We start from the raw sequence: 25,144 nt of genomic DNA on the forward strand, positions 1-25,144 counted from the left end.
ACATGAGAAGCTGTTAAGAGGCAGGGAGCCTTGACAAGAGGGGTAGAAGATGATGTGATGAAGTACCATGTGAATGTCATCACTGGGGGTGATTTCTGGCAAGTGGTGAAGGAAGAGAAGCTGCAAGAAAGAGATTTCAAAGTAGAAATTCTGTTGAGTTTTGGCGGATCGCATTGGTGTCGATCGACGCCGAGCCACGAACATCGGTCGACAAAAGTCATCCAAAACCGATCAACATCCTCTCTTGAACATCGATCGACAACACCTACGGAGTCAACCGCATCTTGCAATGCCGTGAGGATCATGACTCACAAAGATTTCGCAGCAAAACACCCACATCCGCTCAGCCCTGTCTACGTCAAAATCGATCGACATTCTGACCCCGTCATCGATTGACATCAGGAGACAGCCATCGATCGACAACCTCCAGCACCCATCTATCGACGAGTACCTCTTACGTATCGAGTGCAGATGCCGATGATAGATGTGGAACGTCTTAATGCACTCAGGCCCAAACCCAAACCTTCGAAAAACTCACTAGAGACCGTCAGGACACCTTCAGATGATGGAGTAGATCCTATGGAAGTCGATAGGGTTCCTATGGGAAGAAACCTAAGGAGAAGAAAAGAAAAAGTGGCGAAACATCTGAAGAGGGGCGCTAATGAAAAGGAAAATGAAAGTTTCCAAAAAAGAGTTTTCATGATTCCTCTAGATAAGCCATTCGTTAAAGCTTATTTTACCTACAAATTGTGGATGTTCTTCAGAGAAACTAAAGAGACAGAAGAAGACATTACGAGAATGTTCTGTGAGGCTAGAGAACAGATGAGGAAAAATATTACATTGAAGAAGAAAAGTGATCCAGGACAATTTGCAATACCTTGCACAGTGAAAGGTATTGAATTCCCACATGCCTTGTGCGACGCAGGAGCATCAGTCAGCATCCTACCTAGGATTAAGATTATGGTAGACCATATGGGTCTGCAGGTGCAGCGTTCCAAAGAATTATTTATTTTTGTGGATTGTTCTTAGAGGAACTCAGGAGCAATTGTGAGAGACGTAGAGGTGCAGATTGGTAATGTCCTAGTTCCAGTTGATTTTCATGTCTTGGACATCTAGCTAAACTGGAACTCTTCTCTATTACTTGGGAGAGCATTCTTGTCAAGTGTAGGAGTAGTGTGCAACTTCCAAACCAACCAGTTGTGTCTAACACTGATAGATCCTCATGTCCACTACAACCCTCTTCCAATCAAGAAGCCACAGACGACTCCCACAAGAATTAATGATATAGGAATCATTGCAGCATGCCACTGTGGAGCTGAGTACGAGATAGAATACTTGGCGTCGATCGAAACTAACACTGCCACATCGATCGACAGTGCCCAACAAAAATTGACCGACGCAGCAGGAGAAGAATCAGTCGACAGTAATCAAGGATAATGAGAAAATGATTACTACAATCCCACTATGGCAGCACACAACATGCATACGGAGGAGTATGATGAAGATTATGAGGAAGAAGATAGACTTCTCCATCATTCCTCTTGGAAAAAGAAGTCGCCATCGATCGACAGGAACGGTTCAACATCGATCGACACTAAACTTCATCAACCAAGCCACCTTCGAGCATCGACGGACATCGCCTATTACCCATCGATCGACACTAATGTTGACGCTACCCGAGATAAAGATTACTCAATTGGAAGTTGGGCAGATGATCGCCATCACGAGAGCTACGCAGTAGAGATTGCATACCGTAATTAAGGAGATGATGAACTGCATGAGGGTTTCACATATGAGGAACTTCTCAACATGCAAAGACGCGATGACACATATCAGAAACGAGCAGAAGCTGCTTGGGAAAGAACACATTTCAGCCATCCGATCGATAGAGCTATTCCTCCATCGATCGACATCAATCCTTCAACATTGATCGACATCAACCATACAACATCGATCGACATCCGTCCAAAACCAAAAACCACTGTAAGCGAAATAGATAAATTTGATAACCAATATCTAACTCTAGACGAATTTGGTATTTTCAAAGACCCAAATGGCTACGCAAGAGCAGTCGATGGACGTACACTGCATGTATCTCGAGAGGATATTGCAGACATCCTTCAGACGGCTAATGGAGCAGACAACCTCTTCGTGCAACAACACAACTTTCCAGACCACCAGCAGAAGGTTACAAAGAATTTCTGTGACACAGCTGGTGGCATAGATAAGAGCTTCAAACAAAGGTCTCGACATCCTACTCGACCATCGATCGACGTTGACGTCTCAACATCGGCCAACATACGTCCTGAATTTGGCAGAAGTGCCTTTGATCTTTCGGTACTAGGAAGTTTTATTGGAAAGAGAAGGATGAGTATGAAATCTACAGAGATGATCAGGGATACGCCAGAGACGTTGATGGACACACCATTTGCGTTCACAACAAAGATATCAGAAGACTTATGGATAGAGTTTCAAGAGATGAGCACACCTACATATGTTTTCCAGAACATGCTAGCTCATTCACACAAACTACGCTAATACCATAGATCCACACCAAGGACGAGATCAATGAGATCTTCTATGGAATCTGCGGAGAACAAAGAAGACTTCCAAATGAAGCTGGATGGAGTTTACTATGCATTGAATGATAGTATCTGTTGGCTAAATACTTGAATGGAAGAGATGAGGCAAGACTAGTTATATACCTTGGATTTGACCCATTTTCATCCATGGTATATAAGTATTTTACTATATATATATCTATGTTTTTTACTCTTCTATGTATGTTTTCAGGTTCAGGTGCATTTCGGAGAAAAGCTATGACTTTGGAGCATTTTGGAGCTTAAAGGACATTTCACCCGAGCTGACCACGTAGAGGTTGATGAGAGGAAGAACAATCGATCGATGGGCATCAGTGCTGTCAATCGATACCAGGAGATGCCTCGACAGATGAAGATTAATATCGATCGATGTACACAAGTACCATCGATCGATGTCAAGACATCAGACACGCGACATTTTGGATCCAGCGGACTTAAAACCCAAGGCCAAGCCAAATTACCAAAATGCCCTGACGAGTTTTTAACCTAGTAGATTATATACTGCCTAAGTGTTTTTGACGGCAGGGAGAGTTTTTTGTTACAGTTTTACTTTGAGAGAGAGAGAAGAGAGTTTTGGAGAGAAGATCACTTGTGATTGGAACTCCTTGTTTTTATTTATTTTCATCTATACTATGAGTTTCTATTTCTTCATTGTTATGAATTGCTTTGCTATGTCTGAGTAGTTCAATTATTAGATCCAGGGTTCAGATAGGTTTGTGGGATTAGCCCCAAACTATAGATCTGCCTTGTTGTGATATTCATGATAGATTTGTATTCATTGATTGTTTTAGCCTTGCTAACTAGAACTTGATCATAGGATTGCATACTCAAGCACCCTTGTTATCCCGTCCTGACATCTATCTATCTATCATATTAGGACTGCTAGAGAGGGCTAACCGCCAATTTAGTATCTTAATAAGGTATATCATACTCGCGCATAGACCTGGCTTGAACCCGTCGATCGATGTCCTCAACTGACTATCGATCGATGTTGGCAAAAGTGTATCGGTCGACGTCCCAATAGGACCATCGATCGACACTCTCTCGTTGTAGACATACTAACCATTGAGACACGAGATCTAGCCTGTTAACCAGTGAAACATGCGACAGCTGATCACTGAGTTAAGCGATTGAGCTCTAACATATCATGCATGCAACAAATAGGCATCTATGGGTATTATAATCTCCAACACCTGGATAGTGGCCCTGCATCTAATATTATTTTCAACCAAGTTACATTTATTATTTACTTCGCTTGTTACTATTGCTATTTCATTTAAACATTTACAACTCTTAGAATTAATAAACACTAGATTTAATTGTTCCCTAGCTCCTTGTGGATTCGATCCCTAAGTACTACATCTGAACCTCTTTTGATGAGAGTAACACTCCTTAGGGTAATTTGAGTGGTATCAACTAGCCAGAATTCAGCGTGCGACCGACGTTTCTTGCCCTACATCGATCGATAGATATCGACAGGCGTCGATCGACAATCGCTTACATGCATCGATCGACAATCGCTTACCAGCATCGGTCGACGACAATCCACCACAGTTACATACGACGAAGTCTAAACCAGATTTTCACACCATAGAAGAGATAGATCAGTTGGTAGAAGGGATCTATAGAGCTCTGGAAACTACAGAGGAGAGGCTTGATATGAGATGTGATGACATCTATTTCCCAATGGACATCACCATTAGTGCTTTGACTTCCAAGATAGAAGCTATTCAACAGGGATTAGTGGAGATTCAGAGTTACATTACCCGTCGACCAGAAGCATCAGCAACAAGATAGATTATTGAAGACAGAAGATGCAACTACAATATGAAGGACAAATGGCGCAGAGGAGATGAAGCAATTTGAGACTTCACTGGCACATGGTTCAACAAGTGCAAAGAAGAGATAGAGACTTATTTCCCAACAAGTGCCAGCTTTCAACATTACTAGCCCAATCACCTCCAAAGTCAAGCTAAATGTCTATAACAAAGCGCTGAGTGGGAGGCAATCCACTATTTGGTTATATTTATTTGGTTTTTATTAATCTACTATTTATGCTAGTTTTTAATTATTGCAGGTCATAAAAAAAGAAGAGAGATCCGAGTAGACGATTGTCGTGAGTTCGACCGACGAGACACTGTCGACATCGATCGACAGAGCTGAACTTGCAGCGACCGATATCAACATTCGTACATCGGTCGACAATCATTCCGGTCTGGTATATCGTTCTAACTTGTTACATTACGTACTTGTTGGGGTCAAAAACGGTTGCGACGAAGTTAACATTCAAAACGTCCGAGGAAGAAAATGATAATTTCTCCAATAAATACTTTTTCGAAATAGATTCTTTCTTACGAAAAGCTTTGCGGAGGAATAAATGAGACGTCCGACGAGAGCTCGAAAAAGGTCGTTACGCAGCGACTAAACGCGCCACGATCGGTCGCTACGTAGCGACCGAGCTCTTCCGAAACGTCGATACGACACCAGTCCATGCATTCTCGTCAAACCTTCGATGTTATCTCCCGAAGACCGTAGCGAACTCGGTTCATGTTTTCCGCTATTCTAAATCATGGATCAAACTATGCGGATTGAAACCGCGGAAAGTTTGTTCTTTATCGAAAGAAGTCGCAGTAAACGCTTCGAGTCGGAAGACGGCCCAAAGGGACCTAAAACACGACTCGAGGCCCACCCTACGATTTCTTAACCAAAACCCCGTAAACCGTATCACGGTTTACGCTTGGCGCGCAAGGAAGGATAAATGTCAAGTTTCTGCGGATAAATACAAAATTTTGAGGATAATTACGAAGATCGGAAAAAATGGAATATCTCCATTTTATGCTATGACGGCTTAAGGACAGAAGAGTAAAAGCGTAAACCGACCTTGGAGCGAGTATATAAGGAGTCCTAGGCGAGAGGCATGGGAAGGAACTTTTTCAGAGCAAACTTAGCACTTAGAGCAATTTAGGAAATTTTCGGTTTTTGTTATTTCGAGCTGTGACTCAATTAGGTTTAGTCGTCTTAGGGTTGCTAGAACTAGGAATCTCGCCGACAGCTCTCGAGCCTAGGCTTATACCTTGTTGTAAACGCTCATACGCAAATTCGGAATAAGATCTACTTTGCTCTCTTTTCGATTTCTTATACTTTATCGTTGTTTTTCTCGCGTTCTTATTGCTTGACTTGTGATATTAGCAGATATCCAGGTCCTTTGGGAAATTAGGGTTTTCCTAGTTTCCTTATTTAAACGGAAATCGACAGTGGGAATTTAGGTTTCCATAGTACTTATGATTTAATTATCACCATAACTCCCACTAAGTTTACACTTGGGACAGTGTAGTTTAAGTCTGGGAAGGTTTACTAATGTTAGTTTATTCATGAATTTTAAAAATATTTTCAAACATAAAGTTTTTATTAAGTCAAGAAGGGGATAATGAACTTATTAGATTTTTGTTTGTTATCTAACCACTCTTTAGCACCAGATAGTACTAAAGATACTAAAGTGGATCAACTTGTCAACTATGTTAAACTTGCTGAGATTGTTTGAAGGAACCAAAGCTGACCTCCAACACTAAAACTTGACACAGCTGTTTGTCTTGGAGCTTGGTATACATGGGTTCGGATTCTTCAAACAAGTCTGGAAGGTAAAGCCTTATGTATATATATTTATCACCCTCTCTCTCGTCTCTCTCTCTCTCTCCTCTCTCCTCTCTCTCTCTCTCCTCTCTCTCTCTCTCTCTCTCTCTCTCTCTCTCTCTCTCTCTCTCTCTCTCTCTCTCTCTCTATTTTCGAGATATTAAAAATAAAAATAAAAATTATATATATATATATACATATCTATTAGAGATTTATTAGGAAGAAATATGAACAGGACTTGGTGGCTACAACCATTAAGGCTTGCTTCATAAGAATTCTATAGGTAAAGGATTAGAACATGACTTGGTGGCTACAACCATTAAGGCTTGTTTCACAAATAATCCTAGGATATAGGTCAAAAAGAAGTGAACAGGACTTGGTGGCACCGACCATTAAGGTTTGATTCATGGAAGCATGTCCAATCTTGGTCAGTGATCTTGCAAATATAAGCAGACTTTGACTAAGAGGAAAAATTAGTAGAGAGAGAGGATAGGAACTAATGTTTACCTGCAGGTTCAGATACTTGTTTGAAAATCCTTGCATCATGTGATCGATACTCCCAAGATAAAGTCTGCACTTTTATTTATGCTAAGAAATGAGGTTGGTAGAGGGGAATGTCGGACAAGATTTGCTAAGTTGTTAGCTAGGTGAATTTTGTTGCTAAGCTAGGATATGGCATAATGTGCTTTTGTGATTAAGACTTCTTAGATGTGGATTGCAATATTGTAGAGGTGATGATTCTAACTTTAAAATTGTGTGAGTCCTTGCTGTTTTCAAACCTCTTTCAGAGAGACTGCCTGTTTGTTTTGCTTGAGGACAAGCAAAAGGGCAGTCTGAGGAAGTTGATAGACCATGGATTTGACCCACTTTCACCCATGGTTTATAGGTGTTTTTATTACTAATTATTATATTATAGAGTCAATTTATTATATTTATAAGATCAGAAGTGATTTGGAGATAAGTGATGATTTTGGAACATTTTGGAGATATTTGGAGCAAGTACCCGAAATGACCATCGACCTCGACCATTGGTCGATATTGAACAAATATCGATCGATGTTTACATAAGCCAGTTTGGTCACATACGACTTGAAGCCCAAGTCTTCACCAATTTACAAGATTACCGATGACGAGTTTTAACCTAATTATATAAGCTTTGCCACCATGTTAGAGGCAAAGTGTGCATTCTTGTGTTTCTAGTTTTACTATTATCAGCAAAAGGTTTATAGGATTTTGATAGATTGGAAAGAAGAGCCAAAGTTATATTTGTGATTGGAACTCCATTAATATCTATTTACTATTCTAATGAAGTTTTCTTACCTAATTGCTGTTATGAATTGCGTGGGCATGTCTGAGTATTTCCATTCTTAGATTTTAGGGTTTAAATAGGTTATAAGGGATTAGCCCCAACTATAGATTGATGAGTTGTGATAATAATCATTAGGATTGTCACTAAAGTCTGATTCTAGATTAGCTACCTAGAACTTGCCCTAGGATTTTTAGATAAAAGTGATAGCTTCATTCTCATCCTGAAACAATTCTAATTGAACCAAGATTCTTGCTAAGAGTAAGGCGAGAGCTGATATAGTAAGCTTATTGAGCATCATTCAACCTGTGCATAAAGCTTAAATAGAAGTGCGTCGATCGATTATCTCGATCGAAAGAGTGAAAGGTGTATCGATCGATATTCCTATAGGATAATCGATCGACACTTGCTATTGATAGAACAAGCTTATTTGGGTCATTAGATCTAGTTAATAGACAAGTCCAGAAACGCGAGAGAAGATTGACTTGCTATTTTGTAGTTGAGCTCTACATTATCATGCATGCAACTCATTAGGCATATGTAGGATTATAATTCCAAGTTTCCTGAATAAAAACCCTAAGTCTAGCCATTTTCTTTTAAGCATCAAAACCTCAACAAAATTAATCGAGCAATTACTTGCTCAACAAAACTGCAAATTTACATTTTAATCATTAAACCATCCTAATCCTACTTAACAAATCCCATTAGATTTATTAGGTTCCCTATCTCCCTGTGGATTCGATCCTTAAGTACTGCAATTGAACTTCTTATTTGAGAGAGTAAATTAACTCTTTAAGGTAATTTGAGTGATATCAAAAAATCGATAGCCAAAAGGACTACTCCATCTATGTGGAATTCCATGAATGAATGCAAAATCCTCTAAAAAACAATCAAATCATTAGTAAAGTGAACAAGACAATCAAAATATTTTTATTAGAAAAATATATGCATAACTTTTTTGAAAAAAAAGTCTCAACGCCAATGATATCTTCATAAGAACATTTTGCACATCCTCTCCAATTACCACATAGAGGACCTGTAAAATTTTCGCTGGCTTTTGTGCCACAAATTTCTCCTAAAGCAGGAATAGCTTCCATTATCCAAATCTGTAAACCAAACAAGAATCCTTCCATCAGGTACCCCTCATTCTGCTCCAATTTATCCCTTGTTTTATCAATTTGCTTTAGCAGGAAATCAAACTAGTACAGACCCCATGGGTAATTCCGAAGCTTCTCCAAATCCATCGCCAACTTCATGTACAAGTGTGGGAAATTCACCTTCTCATCCCTCCCCATCACCACACCCATAATAACGCAAAAATAGATCAGCCTCACCCTATCAACCCAAGTCCAGGTATTGCTCTCTTCCAAATACATTTTTTTCTGATATGCATGTTTATTTTCCCATATGTCTTTATCTGCGTGTTCCAAAAATCATCATCATCTTTCCATGTCACTAACCCACTGTTCTTCTCTTGCTCCACTTTCAGATAAGTGACAGCATGATACTCTTGCAATCCAAAACACAAAGGCCTTCTAGCAAAGGTGAACCACTTCTCATGTCTCTTGCTTGTCATCAACTCTTTACACAAGAAAGAGTGTACCAGCCTCGCCGAAAACTTCAGATTATTCTTCTTGATAACCATAATATGCGAGAAAAGGGGATCTTTCATCACATCATCAAATTTTGGCTTCATTTTATCCATCAGCAACTCGAGAAGTCCCAGTCGGCAGCTGTTATTAATCTTCTTAACCTGAGGTTCCAAGCCCTCACCTTATAGACGACTAGGCAACTCCAACTCCATACCTGAAAACTGAACACAATAAAACACATTAGCTATCAATAACCAAAATCACAGCTCAGTAAAATAATGTCTTTTAATACTCTATCAATAACCCATGTCAACACCAATGCAATTCAACAACTCGCATCAAAGGACTAGCATTCTCACAGTATCAAATCCAATTTTCGAGTCTTTTGATTTTTTTTTTAAGAACAAAACCTAAAAATCCTAAATCTATCCTAAAACTGTGTGGGAACCGAAATTCGTACTGTCGATTTCCGTTTAAATAAGGAAACTAGGAAAACCCTAATTTCCCAGAGGTCCCGGATCTCTGCGAGAGCCAACGACAAGTGACCAAATATATGCAGAAATTATGAAAAGATAACAAACGAGTTTAGAGAAAACAGCTGATCTTATTTCGAGTCTGCGTAACAGTGTTGCGATCATTACAAGCGATCATGAAAGCTTTGGCCGCAAAGACTGTCAGCGAGTTACTTAGTTCTAGCGGCCTAAAAGCTCAAACCTAGTTGAGTCGCAGCTCGATAACGAAAGACGAAATAGATAAAGAAAAGGTTTTTGATTGATTTCGGACTGAACCTTGTTAAAGGCTGCCTACGTACCCCTTTCGAGGATCAAGCCGAACGTAGTTCAATTGATAGAGCTGGACAAGAAATCGAACTGCCTAGGCGAGTTTGTCTAGTAATTGAGTGCCAGTCATAGAAACCGAACTTGTCGAGAATAAGCCTAAAGTTTCTAAGTGCGAAGAATTCCGAATCTAAAAAGTTCTCCCCTTGCTCCTCGCCTAGGACTCCTTATATACTAGCTCCAAGGTCGGTTTACGCTTTTACTCTTCTGCCCTTAAGCTGTCATAGCATAAAAATGGAGATATTCCATTTTTCCCGATCTTCACAATTATCTTCAAAACTTCCGTATTTATCCGCGGAAACTTGACATTTATCCTTCCTTGTGGACCAAGCGTAAACCAGGCTGTGGTTTACGGGCTTTTGGTTAGGAAAATCATAGGATGGGCCTCGAGTCGTGTTTTAGGTCCCTTTGGGCCGTCTTCCGACTCGACACATTTACTACGAGTTTTCCGCGGTTTCTAATCCGCGAAGTTTGATCGATGAATTAGAATGGCGGGAAAGATGGACTGAGCTTGCTACGGTCTTCGGGAGATAGCATTCGAAGGTTTTGACGAGAATGCAAGAACTGGTGTCGTATTGACGTTCGGAAAGGTTCAATCGCTACACAGCGACCGAACTTTGGCTCGAGCCCGGTCGCTACGTAGCGACGGAGCTTTGGCTCGAGCTCGGTCGCTACGTAGCGACCGAGCGGGACGATCACTCGGTCGCTACGTAGCGACCAAGCTTTGGCTCGAGCTTGGTCGCTACGTAGCGACCGAGCGGGACGAACGCTCGGTCGCTACGTAGCGACTGAGCTGTGTGCATGCTTGGTCGCCGCGTATCGATCGAGCTTGGCTTGTCTGCGGTCTAATTTCCATACTCGAGCTTGTCCGCAGCCGATTTGGATACATGTCCGTTGCCTTCGGACAATCGGTATTTAGTGGTTCGATTGAGATTTGGACGATATTTTACTGCAAGGCTGTTCGTAAAGATATCTTTACGAAGATTACTTTTCGTAAAAACGGGTATGCTGATTTTTACGGACTTTCAGACATTGATTCCGTCGTGACCGATTTTGACCCCAACAGTTAGCCCCCCAGCTCGTTAGAATCATGAGCTTCTAGCGTGAGGTTCTAGCGAGTGGCTTGGCAAGTTAGGCAAGTTAGGTGAGTTAGGCGGAATTAATGGTTGAAAAGGTCTGTGGTAAGTGATCTTCTCGCTCTCCTAAAAGTAGAAAACGCGATAAGATTGGGGCTGCGCCTTATGACGGCTGCCTACGTACCCTTGTTGAAGGGATCAAGCCTTTCGTAGTTCGTCTTTGAGTTAAGGATCTTATGACTAGTTTTCTAGTGAGACCTTTATGGTCTAGTTTTTATGTAGCGGTTATAAGGCGTGTTGCTGCCGATGGCATTTTGTATGGATGTAGAAGGAAAACTACGAGTTGTCATCTCGTAATCTAACTCTGTGTGAATTGCTATATCCGTAATCTGTTTCGAGAGTTTTCTGCAGTGTGTAAACTTGCGGGATTTCTGAAGATTCTCGAATATTGGCAAATAGACAAATTTTGGGATCTCGTATCAGGGTGTTTGATACTATGCCTAGAGATGTTAGAGACCAGTGCGCTGGGTTTAGGGCAAGACCTAGGTTTACTTCTGGTTTTAGAGGGTGCGATGACTAATTCGACTTACGTATCCCGTTTCAGTTTCATCCTGATTCCATACCGATTTAAAGTCCGCGATAGGTTCTCGGCTTATACGACTTGTATGGTTGGAATCGAGCATCTCTCCGGAGATCGGAAGTGCTGGACCAAAATTTCGGATTTCTTTTATAGCGCTATTATCCTTGTGTCGGATGTACAAGAGTCATCTCTACGAGATGGCTAAGTCTGTTTAGGACGTTGAGAGTTTGTTGTGATCAGCAACAAACTTAATGGTAAAAAATACCGTTTCGAGTCTTTGCGAAGGATATGTTTTGAGAAGATGTTAGTGCGTATGACTGTCTGGTCTTCCAAGAAAATGTTTTTATCGAGGAAGGAAATTTCGTCGAAGAACGAATCTTCAGGCGTCTGCGACGTCTCGCGATGCTGAAGATTTGTTATTCTTTCGTATGCCGCGTTTCGGGATTGAAATGTTCGCGGGTTTGTAGATGTTTCGCGATGTTGCAAGGGTTTAGTCTTAGCCCTGCGTTTGAGAAACATTCTGGTTTGACTACGAATGTTCGCAGCCAAAATTGTTGTTCCTGTTTGGATGCTAATAGTTTTATTTATCGAGGAATTATGACTGAGGTGTCGTGTAAATTTGTCCATGGGAACAGGCGTTTTTCTTCATAGTGTTTTGTGAAGTGTTGGCCTTCCGAGATCTATTTCGTGGATTCTTAATGATGTTTCGTATAGCTTTAGGAGCTTTGTTATGAATTTTTCCTTACATGCCGCGTATTACGGTTAAAACGTTCCGGGCTTGGAGGAGCGTATTGAACTTGGTCAATTTTCGAAAAGTTTAGATTTTCCGTTAACCGTTTGGTTGTTAGGACTTAGTTTCGTTACGAAGAATTTATCATATGATTTCCGACTGTGGGCTATACGATAATTTATCATATCACATAACCGATTTTACAGAGGTCGTAACTCAGTGATATGTACACATATGTCAAAGTAGCATTGTTTCTGCGGGTTCTACGAGAAACGTTCCCGCTGTGATTTTGATCTTAGGTGAAAGTTGCGTGGAGTTACCCATGGAGTATTACCGAAGTTTATTTCAATACGATCTAGTCGCGGGACGTTTTTCATAGGTTACGCTTGGACTGTGATTTGGTTGTTTCCACGTTGACGACTTGGGATATGTCGGTTCCGAGGAAATTGCCATAAATGAATCGGTTTTAAGACGACGTTTATGACTCTAACTTTTTCTCTTTTTAGGAAGCGAGCTTGATATGCATGGCGATCGTTTCTCGACTTTCGGAGAGTTTAGATCGGTTTGCAAGATCTGGATGACCAATTATGGAACAATATATCGAGACAGGAAAAAATCGCTTAAAACTTAGTTCGCTAGACTATCCGCCTAGGTTTTACGTTCCCTAAAGTTCTATGGCAGCCTCAAAGTAATTTCCTACGAAAATTCCAAGTCTGATTTCAAAAATTTCAAGTCGGAAATACCTTAGTTCTCTCGAAGATGCAGTTTTGTCCCTTCTCAGTTTTGCGTGCTCATTTCTGTTTCCTATTCTCGTGTATCTTCGCCATTTTCGATATTGGTGTTTATCCTTTGAAACTTGACATTTATCTTCCGAACTTGACTCTTATCTTCTCCTTAGATAAGACGTCGATTTTTGTAGAAAGGTCCAACGTAATCGTATAGTTAAGGCGGCTAAGGTGTTAAGTTAACCATTGCCGTTTTATACGATGAATCTGAATCCATGCGAGAAAATAGGTCTTTGCGGATTTTTTTTTTTCCTTATATCGTAAAGTCTCAATGGTAACTTCAATCGAGGCGAAATAAGAGACGTTTCGATCGAGATTCGAAAGTGAACGCAAAGATGGAGGTAGGGTGAGCAGAAACAAGCCAAGGAGTTTAAGATGAGGTTTACTTGTTTTTGTCGTAAAATCTCAACGGAAACTCCGATTGAGACGAAACGAAAAGCGTTTCGATGAGAATTCAAAAGAGACCGCAAAGGAGGACCCCTTTGAGGCCTGACAGGTCACTATAGCGAGTGAGGATGTCATCTCGGTCGCTATAGCGAGTGGAAGGGAGCCGAGACGAGTCCCACTTGTTTTCGTCGTAAAATCTCAACGGAAACTCCGATTGAGACGAAACGAAAAGCATTTCGAAGAGGATTCAAAGGAGAACGCAAAGGAAGGACCCTTTGAGGACTTACAGGTCGCTACGTAGTGACTGACAGTCTGACAGATCGCTAAGTAGCGAATGGAAGCAAGCCGAGAAGCGTCCTACTTGTTTTCGTCGTAAAATCTCAATGGAAACTCCGATTGAGACGTAACGAAAAGCGTTTCGACGAGGATTCAAAAGACAACCCAAAGGAGGACCTTTCTGAGGCCTTACAGGTCGCTACGTAGCGACTGACAGTCTGACAGGTCGCTACGTAGCGAGTGGAAGCAAGCCGAGACGAGTCCCACTTGTTTTCGTCGTGAAATCTCAACGAAAACTCCGATTGAGACGAAACGAAAAACGTTTCGACGAGGATTCAAAAGAGAACCCAAAGGAGGACCTTTCTGAGGCCTTACCGGTCGCTACGTAGCGACTGACAGTCTGACAGGTCGCTACGTAGCGAGTGGATGCAAGCCGAGACGAGTTCCACTTGTTTTCGTCGTAAAATCTCAACGGAAACTCCGATTGAGACGAAACGAAAACCGTTTCGACGAGGATTCAAAAGAGAACCCAAAGGAGGACCTTTCTGAGGCCTTACAGGTCGCTACGTAGCGACTGATAGTCTGACAGGTCGCTACGTAGCGAGTGGAAGCAAGCCGAGACGAGTCCCACTTGTTTTCGTCGTAAAATCTCAACGGAAACTCCGATTGAGACGAAACGAAAAGCGTTTCGACGAGGATTAAAAAGAGAACCAAAGGAGGACCTTTCTGAGGCCTTACAGGTCGCTACGTAGCGACTGACAGTCTGACAGGTCGCTACGTAGCGAGTGGAAGCAAGCCGAGACGAGTCCCACTTGTTTTCGTCGTAAAATCTCAACGGAAACTCCGATTGAGACGAAACGAAAAGTGTTTCGACGAGGATTCTAAAGAGAACCGAAAGGAGGACCTTTCTGAGGCCTTACAGGTCGCTATGTAGCGAGTGGAGAGTTGGCTTGAGCTCGGTCACTACGTAGCGACCGAGCAGTGTGTGTGCTCGGTTGCTACGTAGCGACCGAGCAGCGTGTGCGTGCTCGGTCGCTACGTAGCAACCAAGTAGTGTGCGTGCTCGGTCGCTAAGTAGCGACCAAGCAGCATGTTCGTGCTCGGTCGCTACGTAGCGACGGAGCAGCGTGCGTGCTCGGTCGCTACGTAGCTACCGAGCAGCGTGTGTGCTCGGTCGCTACGTAGCGACCGAGCAGCGTGTGTGCTCGGTCGCTACGTAGTGACCGAGCAGCGTGTGTGCTCGGTCGCTACGTAGCGACCGAGCAGTGTGCGTGCTCGGTCGCTACGTAGCGACCGAACTGTGTAATCGTTTTGTTGCGTTTCCTTTTTCCGCGATTAACATAGGGGTTTTTCAGCGGTTTTTTGGGAGAACAAGTTTTATCCTTCCGAAATGTTTCGGAAAATGTGTTTTGGTAAAACCCTTACGCATCGAGATTTGTTTACGGGGTTTTGATAAGATTTATCGTTTCCCTTCTTGTTTACAGGGAGAAATCGCGAGCTTGTTTTAGTGCTCTTCCTGTGACGGAAGGTCGCGACTAAGTTTTCGATTTTGTTGAAAACTACGGCGTTTGCGTAAGCGTTGGCCATAGGAGCAGTCAGTGCTGCGAGTTTGTCTTTCATATATCCAAACATCGTTTCGATGAAGCGTTTTGTGGCCATGAGTAAGAGTAATCCGTAACCCCCCCTCCTTCTAGCGCCAAACTGTGGGAACCGAAATTCGCACTGTCGATTTCCGTTTAAATAAGGAAACTAGGAAAACCCTAATTTCCCAGAGGTCCCGGATCTCTGCGAGAGCCAACGACAAGTGACCAAATATATGCAGAAATTATGAAAAGATAACAAACGAGTTTAGAGAAAACAGCTGATCTTATTTCGAGTCCGCGTAACAGCGTTGCGATCATTACAAGCGATCATGAAAGCTTTTGCCGCAAAGACTGTCAGCGAGTTACTTAGTTCTAGCGGCCTAAAGCTCAAACCTAGTTGAGTCGCAGCTCGATAACGAAAGACAAAATAGATAAAGAAAAGGTTTTTGATTGATTTCGGACTGAACCTTGTTAAAGGCTGCCTACGTACCCCTTTCGAGGATCAAGCCGAACGTAGTTCAATTGATAGAGCTGGACAAGACATCGAACTGCCTAGGCGAGTTCGTCTAATAATTGAGTGCCAGTCATAGAAACCGAACTTGTCGAGAATAAGCCTAAAGTTTCTAAGTGCGAAGAATTCCGAATCTTAAAAGTTCTCCCCTTGCTCCTCGCCTAGGACTACTTATATACTAGCTCCAAGGTCGGTTTACGCTTTTACTCTTCTGTCCTTAAGCCGTCATAGCATAAAAATGGAGATATTCCATTTTTCCCGATCTTCACAATTATCTTCAAAACTTCCGTATTTATCCGCGGAAACTTGACATTTATCCTTCCTTGTGGACCAAGCGTAAACCAGGCTGTGGTTTACGGGCTTTTGGTTAGGAAAATCATAGGATGGGGCCTCGAGTCGTGTTTTAGGTCCCTTTGGGCCGTCTTCCGACTCGACACGTTTACTACGAGTTTTCCGCGGTTTCTAATCCGCGAAGTTTGATCGATGAATTAGAATGGCGGGAAACATGGACTGAGCTTGCTACGGTCTTCGGGAGATAGCATTCGAAGGTTTTGACGAGAATGCAAGAACTGGTGTCGTATTGACGTTCGGAAAGGTTCAATCGCTACACAGCGACCGAACATTGGCTCGAGCCCGGTCGCTTCGTAGCGACCGATCGGGACGAGCGCTCGGTCGCTTGGCTGAGCTCGGTCGCTAAGTAGCGACCGAGCGGGATGAACGCTCAGTCGCTACGTAGCGACCGAGCTGTGTGCATGCTTGGACGCCGCGTATCGATCGAGCTTGGCTTGTCCGCGGTCTGATTTCCATACTCGAGCTTGTCCGCAGCCGATTTGGATACATGTCTGTTGCCTTCGGACAATCGGTATTTAGTGGTTCGATTGAGATTTGGACGATATTTTACTGCAAGGCTGTTCGTAAAGATATCTTTACGAAGATTACTTTTCGTAAAAACGGTTATGCTGATTTTTACGGACTTTCAGACATTGATTCCGTCGTGACCGATTTTGACCCCAACAAACTGCGATTTAAGGCATGGGCTGTGTGCGAAATCGTCTCTAATCATCACCTTAACACACGATTGAAGCCTAAACATCCCAACAAACTAAAAAAAAATTCATCTTTTACCTTTGTATTTTCAAACTCTAGAAGTGGAGATAGAGTTTCATACCTTTGCAGATTGAACAGAAGTGATAGATTCGTAAAAATCGTCCAAATCAGAGTGATTTGAGTGAGTTAGGGTTTATGAACTTGAGACTTTGATTTTCTCCCCCTTATTCATGGAGAAGATGAGAAATGATGGGTTTTTTCCCAAAGAAATCGAGTTTAAAGAGTTGAAAACGTGTTTGGTCGGTTCAAATCAAGTGGAAATCAAACCGGATATAACCGAAGAAAACCAGGAAATCGATTTGGAATACTTATTCGGGCACGGGATCGATTGGTCTACAATTAGAGATCGATCGATCCAAGTAAAATCGACCTTTGTTGATCGAGTGAAATAGACCATGTCAATCAGTATATGCTCGGCGTTTTTTTTTGTTATGCGTAATGATCTGGATCGATCGGTCAGATCGACCTGGTGATAACAGATCGATTGGTCCCGCTTGATCGAGCACATTATTTATTATATTTTAAAGGGATATTTAACAATTGTTTTGTTAATTATAATTACGAAATTAAAATTAAAATTATAATGGCATTATTACGATTTTAAAAATAATTAGTTTAATGAGACATAAAGTATATGAGATTAGTTTAAAGGGACATAATTGTCATTTTTGGTCTAAATAAACAATTGTCCCCTTTTCAAATTACATAGTTATTCTTTACTATAAGATGGAAATAAAGAAAGATAAAAGAAAACAAATAAGCATTAACTGGGCATATATATAAAAATTAACAAGAATAGATAAAAAGTTTAGAAGGCATGAAATCATGCAATAGATTTTGGAATTTCTACGCTAAACTTTTAAAGTTTAAGAATTTGTCAAAATTTAAATCTACTGGATTAATTTTAAGAAGTGTTAGAGCATCTCCAACCCCACTCCATTTTCTTAATTTTGGAATAAAATATGGAGTGGGGTTGGAGATGCCCTTACTACGAACACAAAAAGAAATTATAGATAAGCCTTTCAAAATGTTTTTAATTTTTTTTTATGAATACAGGAATGTGTCTTCTTTTCTTTAGACATGGCCCTGCTTGCTTAGTAAACGTTAAACTTATGTTTTTGCATGAGTTCAATTAGACAGTTCAGCATATTCAAATTCGTCCATATAGTTCTATAAGTTTTAACCAACTTGCATCAATATCGCACTCACATTAAGCGGGACTTATTTTGTATGACTTACATTGACTGGTTTCTTATTTAATTGCTAGGAAATGACATTAAAATCTGAAAGTGGATGATATCAAAAAAAAAACAAAAAAACTGAAAGTGGACTACATATAGGACGGTGGTTAAAACGAATTTTATAAATATTAACTTTGGACATGACCCTTATCCATCACGAAATTTAATTTCCAACTACTTTTAGTTTCTAATATACGTAAAAGCAAGTGGAAATCTCATACTCTTCCATTTTCATTAATAATTGGATCGAATTTATTTCAAATTATTTTTCATGTCTTGCTTTGTTGCCTTAATGAGCTACAAATCACCTGTCACTAATAGAAAATGAGGTGATTTCCCTTTTTATTTGTCAACACTCAACATCACCAATATATTTAAAAACTGGACTGATACTCTTCGGAAGGTAAACAATGTATAAAGAAACAAATCAATAAAGCATAACTCTAACAGAGAGGACCAGGAGTGGATCTACATTCGACAGTGTCAAAGGGTACGGCACGTTCGCCAAAAGACTACTGAAAATCTGGTAACAGTTATACATCATAATTAATTCGTTCGAGGGCAGTTGATTAGTAGTTACCAATAACCACTAAAATCAAAAATAAATAGTGTTTTGAGGGCTGAATAATAGATCCAAGGTTCTACTATTCAGACCTTCAAAATATAAAGGTTTGAAAATCTGTTGAAAAGCAAAAAACCTCAAAATTTAAGAGTTTGAGAATTTGTTAGAAATGCCTTTAATTTAATATAAATTATTTTATTTTTATTATGACATTATTTCAATAAAAACTAGTGTTAGAAGATGGATAACATAAACGTACAAGAGAGCAATATAATTAAATTAACTCTTTTCATGGGTATTTATATAATTACATGCAGTAGGATTTTTAGTATTTGAATATATGGTGGGCGACAGTTTCAAATAAAACATGATAGGTTTTAGAAAGTACTCCATTAATTTCATAATACTTATCGTTCTAGAGTTTAATTTTAAGTCTCGTTTTATGTTTTAATGCGTTGATTTGATAGCTTTTCTAATTTTATTACTATTTTTTTGTTAGTTAGTGAACATAATCAAATAAAATAATATATTTATTAGGAGTAAATATGATTTTTTTAATCAGTGCGAAAAAAACTAAAACGACAATAAAATGGAGAGAATATATTTTTATAATATTTCAATTTTTGGTGTATAATAAATATTGTATGTTTTAAGGCTTACAATTTTATTTGGACTTTTCAATCACCAAAGTGCTTACTTTTCAGTTACACATTCAGAAAGAACTTTGAAATTACATTGCCAAAATTAGAGTAGTGGAATGATGTATGGCATACTTGTGATACTTACAAATGAGGTCGAAGCATGGAGAAAGATCACATGGTGATTACATGGCCAGTAAATAAGCTTGTATCCTATAAAGGATATTGCAGACATTTTTCAGATGGTCATGCACTGCAAGTATCCATAGAAGACATTGCAGACATTCTTCAGATGGCTAATAGAGCAGATAATCTTGTCATGCAACAACGCACGGTCCCAACAACTCATCAGAGGGTTACAAAAGAGTTCTATGACACAGCTGGTGGCATAGACAATCGCTTCAAGCAGAAGAATTGACATCACACACCATCAATCGACGTCGTCCAGAATTCGGCAGAAGAGCTTTTGACCATTTTGGAACAAGAAAATTCTACTTGGAAGAGAAAGATGAGTATGGAGTCTACAGATATGATCAGGGATATACAAGGGATATGAATGGTCACATCATCAGTGTGTCCAAAGATGATATCAGAAAGCTAATGGAAAAAGCTTCGAGAGATGAGCACATCTACATATGTCTTCTAGAATATGCTAGCTCATTCACACAAACCAAGCTAGTACGAAAGATCTACACAAAGGACGAGATCAAATGGAGTCTGTGGAGCCCAAGAGAAGTATGAAGTTGATTTTCAGATGAAGCTTGATGGTGTCTACTATCCATTGAATGATAGCATCAATTGGTTGACTATATGCATGGAGGAGATGAGGCAGGACATAGAAAAAATTCAGCATGCGTCTGACAAACATCGACCAGCATCGATCGACATACACCACTCAACATCGATCGACGATAACCCAAAAAACTCACACTCGATGAAGTCTCAACCAGATTTTTACACCAGAGCAGAGATTGATCAGTTGATAGAAGATATCTACATAACTATGGAAACTACAGAAGAGAGACTTGATAGGAGATATGATGACATCTGTTTCCCAATGGACCTTAGCATGAGTGCTTTGATTTCTAAGATATAAGCAATACAGAGGGAATTAGTGGAGATTCAGAGTTACATTGCCCATCGAACAGAAGCATCAGCATCGATCGACAGATGCGACAACAAATCGACCGACTCTCATAGACAGACATTTGTTGACGACACTACAAACCAAGGCCGGCTAGTACCAAAGGTGACATCAGACATGTCTGATACACACAACCATGGAGAGGAGATCTCAGCTGACACCTACGCTACACTCAGAAGACATCAGTTCAACCTTGAGAGTATATGAGATAGATTGCAGAAGATGGAAAACACAATTGCAACAATGATGGAATATTGGTGTCGAGGAGATGAAGCAATGCGAGACTTCACTGGTACATGGTTCAACAAGCGCAGAGAAGAGATGGACACTTGTTTTCCAGTAAGTTCCAGCTTTCAACACTACTAGCCAAATCACCTCCAAAGTCAAGCTAAATGACTATAACAAAGCGCTGAGTGGGAGGCAACCCACTATTAGGTAATATTTAATTGGTTTTATTAATCTAGTATTTATGTTGGCTTTTATTTATTGCAGGTCATAAAATAAAAAAAAAGATCTGAGTAGACGATTGCCGTGAGTATCGACCGACGAAACACTGCCGACATCGATTGACAGAAAATCACCTGCCGCGACCGATATCAACACCTTTACATCGGTCGACATCCATTCCGGTCTGGTATATCGTTCTAACTTATTACAATGAGTCATGATGATTTAGTTATCACCATAACTCCGTCTGAATTTGCACTGGGGACAGTGTAGTTTAAGTCTGGAGGCAGGATTACTGATAGTAGTTTATTCATAAATCTTAAAAAATGTTTAAAAAAAAGAAGTTTTTATTGAGTCAAGAAGAGGATAATGCACTTATTAGATTTTTGCTTGTTATCTAACCATTCTTTAGCACCATTCTAGACTTACAGATTGCAGATAGTACTAAAGATACTAAAGTGGATCAACATGTCAACTATTCACACTTGCTGAGATTGTTTGAAGGAACCAAAGCTGACCTCCAACACTAAACTTGATACAACTGCTTGTCCTGGGTCTTGGTATACATGGGATCGGATTCTTCAAACAAGTCTGGAAGGTAAAGCCTTGTGTAGATAGATTTATCTCCCTCTCTCTATTTTCGAAATATAGATTAAACTTATAGATATAGTTTAAAAAAATAATATTATATATATATATATATTATCTATTAAAGATTTAGTAGGAATAGATTCGAATGTGCCTTGGTGGCTACAACCATTAAGGCTTGCTTCATAAGAATTCTATAGGTAAAGGGTTATAACCGGACTTGGTGGCTACAATCATTAAGACTTGCTTCACAAATAATCCTAGGATATAGGTCAAAAAGAAGTAAAGAGGATTTGGTGGCAACCACCATTAAGTCTTTATTCATGGAAGTCTGTCCAATCTTGGGCAATGATCTTGCAATATACGCTGACTTTGACTAAGAGAGAAAATTAGTAGAGAGAGAGGATAGGAACTAATGTTTACCTGCAGGTCCAGATACTTGTTTGAAAATCATTGCATCATGTGATCGATACTCCCAAGGTAAAGCCTGCACTTTTATTTATGCTAAGAAATGAGGTTGGTAGAGGGGAATGTCGGACAAGATTTGCTAAGTTGTTAGCTAGGTGTATTTTGTTACTAAGCTAGGATATGGTATAATGTGCTTTTGTGATTAGGAATTCTTAGATGTGGATTGCAATATTGTAGAGGTGATGATTCTAAGTTTTAAATCATGTGAGTCCCTGCTGTTTTCAAACCTCTTTCAGAGAGACTGCATGTTTGTTTTGCTTGAGGCGAGCAAAATGGTAAGTCTGGGGGAGTTGATAGACCATGGATTTGACCTACTTTTACTCATGGTTTATAAGTATTTTAACTATTAATTATTATATTATAGAGTCTATTTAAAATATTTATAGGATCAGGAGTGATTTGGAAAAAATAATGATTTTAGAGCATTTTGGAGATATTTGGAGTAAGCACCCAAGATGACCATCGAGCTCGACCATCGGTCGATATTGAAGAGGAATAATTGATCGATGTTCACATCTTAACATCGATCGACAGCGAAGCGCGCAGAAAGCCCGTTTGGCCTCAGCCGACTTAGAGCCCAAGTCTTCACCAATTTACAAGATTATCCCTGACGAGTTTTAACCTAATTATATAAGCTTTGCCAACATGTTAGAGGCAAAGTGTGCTTTCTTGTTTATTGTTTTAGACAGAAAAGATTTTCTAGGATTTTTAGTAGATTGGAGAGAATATCAAAAGAGATTTGTGATTGGAACTCCATTAATATCTATCTATTATTCTAATGTAGTTTTTATACCTTATTGTTGTTATGAATTGCATAGCCATGTCTGAGTAGTTCTTTTGTTAGATCTTATGGTTTAAATAGGTTATGAGAGATTAGCCCCAACTATAGATTGCTAAGTTGTGATATTAATCTTTAGGATTGTCATTAATGCATGATTCTAGATTAGCTACCTAGAAATTGTCATAGGATTGTTTGATATAAGTGATAACTTTCATCTCATCCTGAAACCATTCTAACTGAGCTAAGACTTGCTAAAATAAGCGAGAGCTGATCTAGTAACCTTAGTGAGCATATTCAATTGCATTAACGCTTGACCAAGCGCGTCGATCGATATTCCTATAGAATAATCGGTTGACGTTTCAACAAGTATATCTATCGAAATTCCTATAGAATAATCGATCGACACTGGTCAATAGACAAACCTAGAAAGTGAAAGTCTAAGGGTTTTTTATTAAGTGTTGAGCTCTATGATATCATGCATGCAACTTGTTAAGCATCTTTAGGATTATAATTCTAAATTTTCTGAATAAAAACCTTAAGTCTAACTATTTCCTTTAAGCACCAAAACCCCCACTACAAGAAAACGTAACTTTAACGAGGAAGTTTAACGAGGAAAAATAATCCTCGTAAAAAAACGTTGATTTTGCGAGGAAAGTACGTGGAGAAAGAAAAGCATCGTTATTTCGTCGTAAGGTAACGACAAAACATATTCGTCGTAAAGACGATGTAAATTGACGTGGCTTTTACGAGGAAATAGTTTTTCCTCGTAAAAGCCACGTAAATTTCGCGAGTGCTTTACGACGAAATATTTTACGTGTACTTAACGAGGAAATTTTGAATCCACCAACTTGGTAGGTGGCTCACGTTTTTTTTTTGGCCATACAATTAATTTTCGTCGTAATTTCATAGTAAAATTACAACTACCAGATTCGAAATTTTCTATAAATATGGATGTTGGAACATCATTTTAAACACACCAACAACAAAAAACGTGAAAGAAAAAAAAATGGCTGGCTCTGGGACTATTTACGAGTTGCGGAATTGGATGTATATGCATAGAGATGCTAACGGGAGAGTGACGAAAGAATACCTTGCGGGGCTGGAGACATTTATGCACCAAGCAGATTCAACACCGCTCGCCCAAGAAAGTGGTAAGATGTTCTGTCCTTGTCGGAAATGCAACAATTCGAAATTGGCAAACCGTGAAAATGTTTGGAAGCATTTAATAAATAGAGGTTTCACGCCAAATTACTATATCTGGTTTCAACATGGGGAAGGTTATAATTATGATCAGAATGAAGCTAGTAGTAGTAATAGCAATTTTCAGGAAGAACCGGTTAATCATCATTTGCATAATGAACATAGTTACCATCAGGAGGAGATGGTAGATTATGATAGGGTTCATGATATGGTAGCTGATGCATTCGTAGCTCATGATGAAGATGAAGAACCTAATATAGATGCAAAAATTTTACGGAATGTTAAACGCGGCGAATCAACCACTTTACAGTGGTTGTAGAGAAGGTCTCTCTAAATTGTCGTTGGCTGCTAGAATGATGAATATTAAAACTGATCACAATCTACCTGAAAGTTGCATGAACGAATGGGCGGACTTGTTTAAAGAGTATTTGCCGGAAGACAATGTGTCTGCTGATTCTTATTATGAGATTCAGAAATTAGTTTATAGTCTTGGGTTGCCTTCGGAGATGATAGATGTCTGCATCGACAACTGCATGATCTATTGGGGAGATGATGAGAAGCTAGAAGTATGTCGATTCTGCAAGAAGCCACGATTCAAGCCGCAAGGACGGGGACGTAATAGGGTACCGTACCAAAGGATGTGGTACCTACCAATTACAGACAGATTGAAAAGATTGTATCAATCAGAGCAGACTGCTGCAAAGATGAGATGGCATGCCGAGCATACTCAGACGGATGGTGAGATGACTCATCCATCAGATGCAAGAGCCTGGAAACATTTCAACAAAGTACATCCGGATTTTGCTAGCAATAGCCGGAATGTGTATCTCGGATTATGCACAGATGGATTTAGTCCGTTCGGAATGTCAGGGAGACAATATTCATTGTGGCCAGTCTTTCTTACGCCATACAACCTGCCACCGGAGATGTGCATGCAACGGGAGTTGCTATTCTTGACGATATTGATACCTGGTCCGAACCATCCAAAAAGGTCCCTGGATGTTTTCCTACAACCACTGATAAAAGAGTTGAAGGATTTGTGGTCAACAGGGGTGAGGACGTACGACTGTTCAACG

General features: G+C 40.1%; 1 protein-coding gene across 2 annotated transcripts in view; it reads right to left on the reverse strand.

The window, feature by feature from the left end:
* Window positions 1–5,724: 5,724 nt before the first annotated feature.
* The window catches only part of LOC117132036, a 38,192-nt gene continuing 18,772 nt past the window's right edge, over window positions 5,725–25,144 (reverse strand). Inside the window, exons 3-4 of one of the 2 annotated variants that reach the window (XM_033285389.1) lie at window positions 21,991–23,441; window positions 5,725–6,684 (exon numbers count right to left, since the gene is read on the reverse strand). The gene's annotated coding sequence lies outside the window, so the exon portion shown is untranslated. Of the gene's footprint in view, window positions 6,685–21,366; window positions 23,442–25,144 lie in introns of those variants that run through there. The other variant, XM_033285388.1, reaches the window with a different exon arrangement.

The sequence above is a fragment of the Brassica rapa genome, chromosome A02 (assembly GCF_000309985.2).
Source record: "Brassica rapa cultivar Chiifu-401-42 chromosome A02, CAAS_Brap_v3.01, whole genome shotgun sequence".
Lineage (NCBI taxonomy): Eukaryota > Viridiplantae > Streptophyta > Magnoliopsida > Brassicales > Brassicaceae > Brassica > Brassica rapa.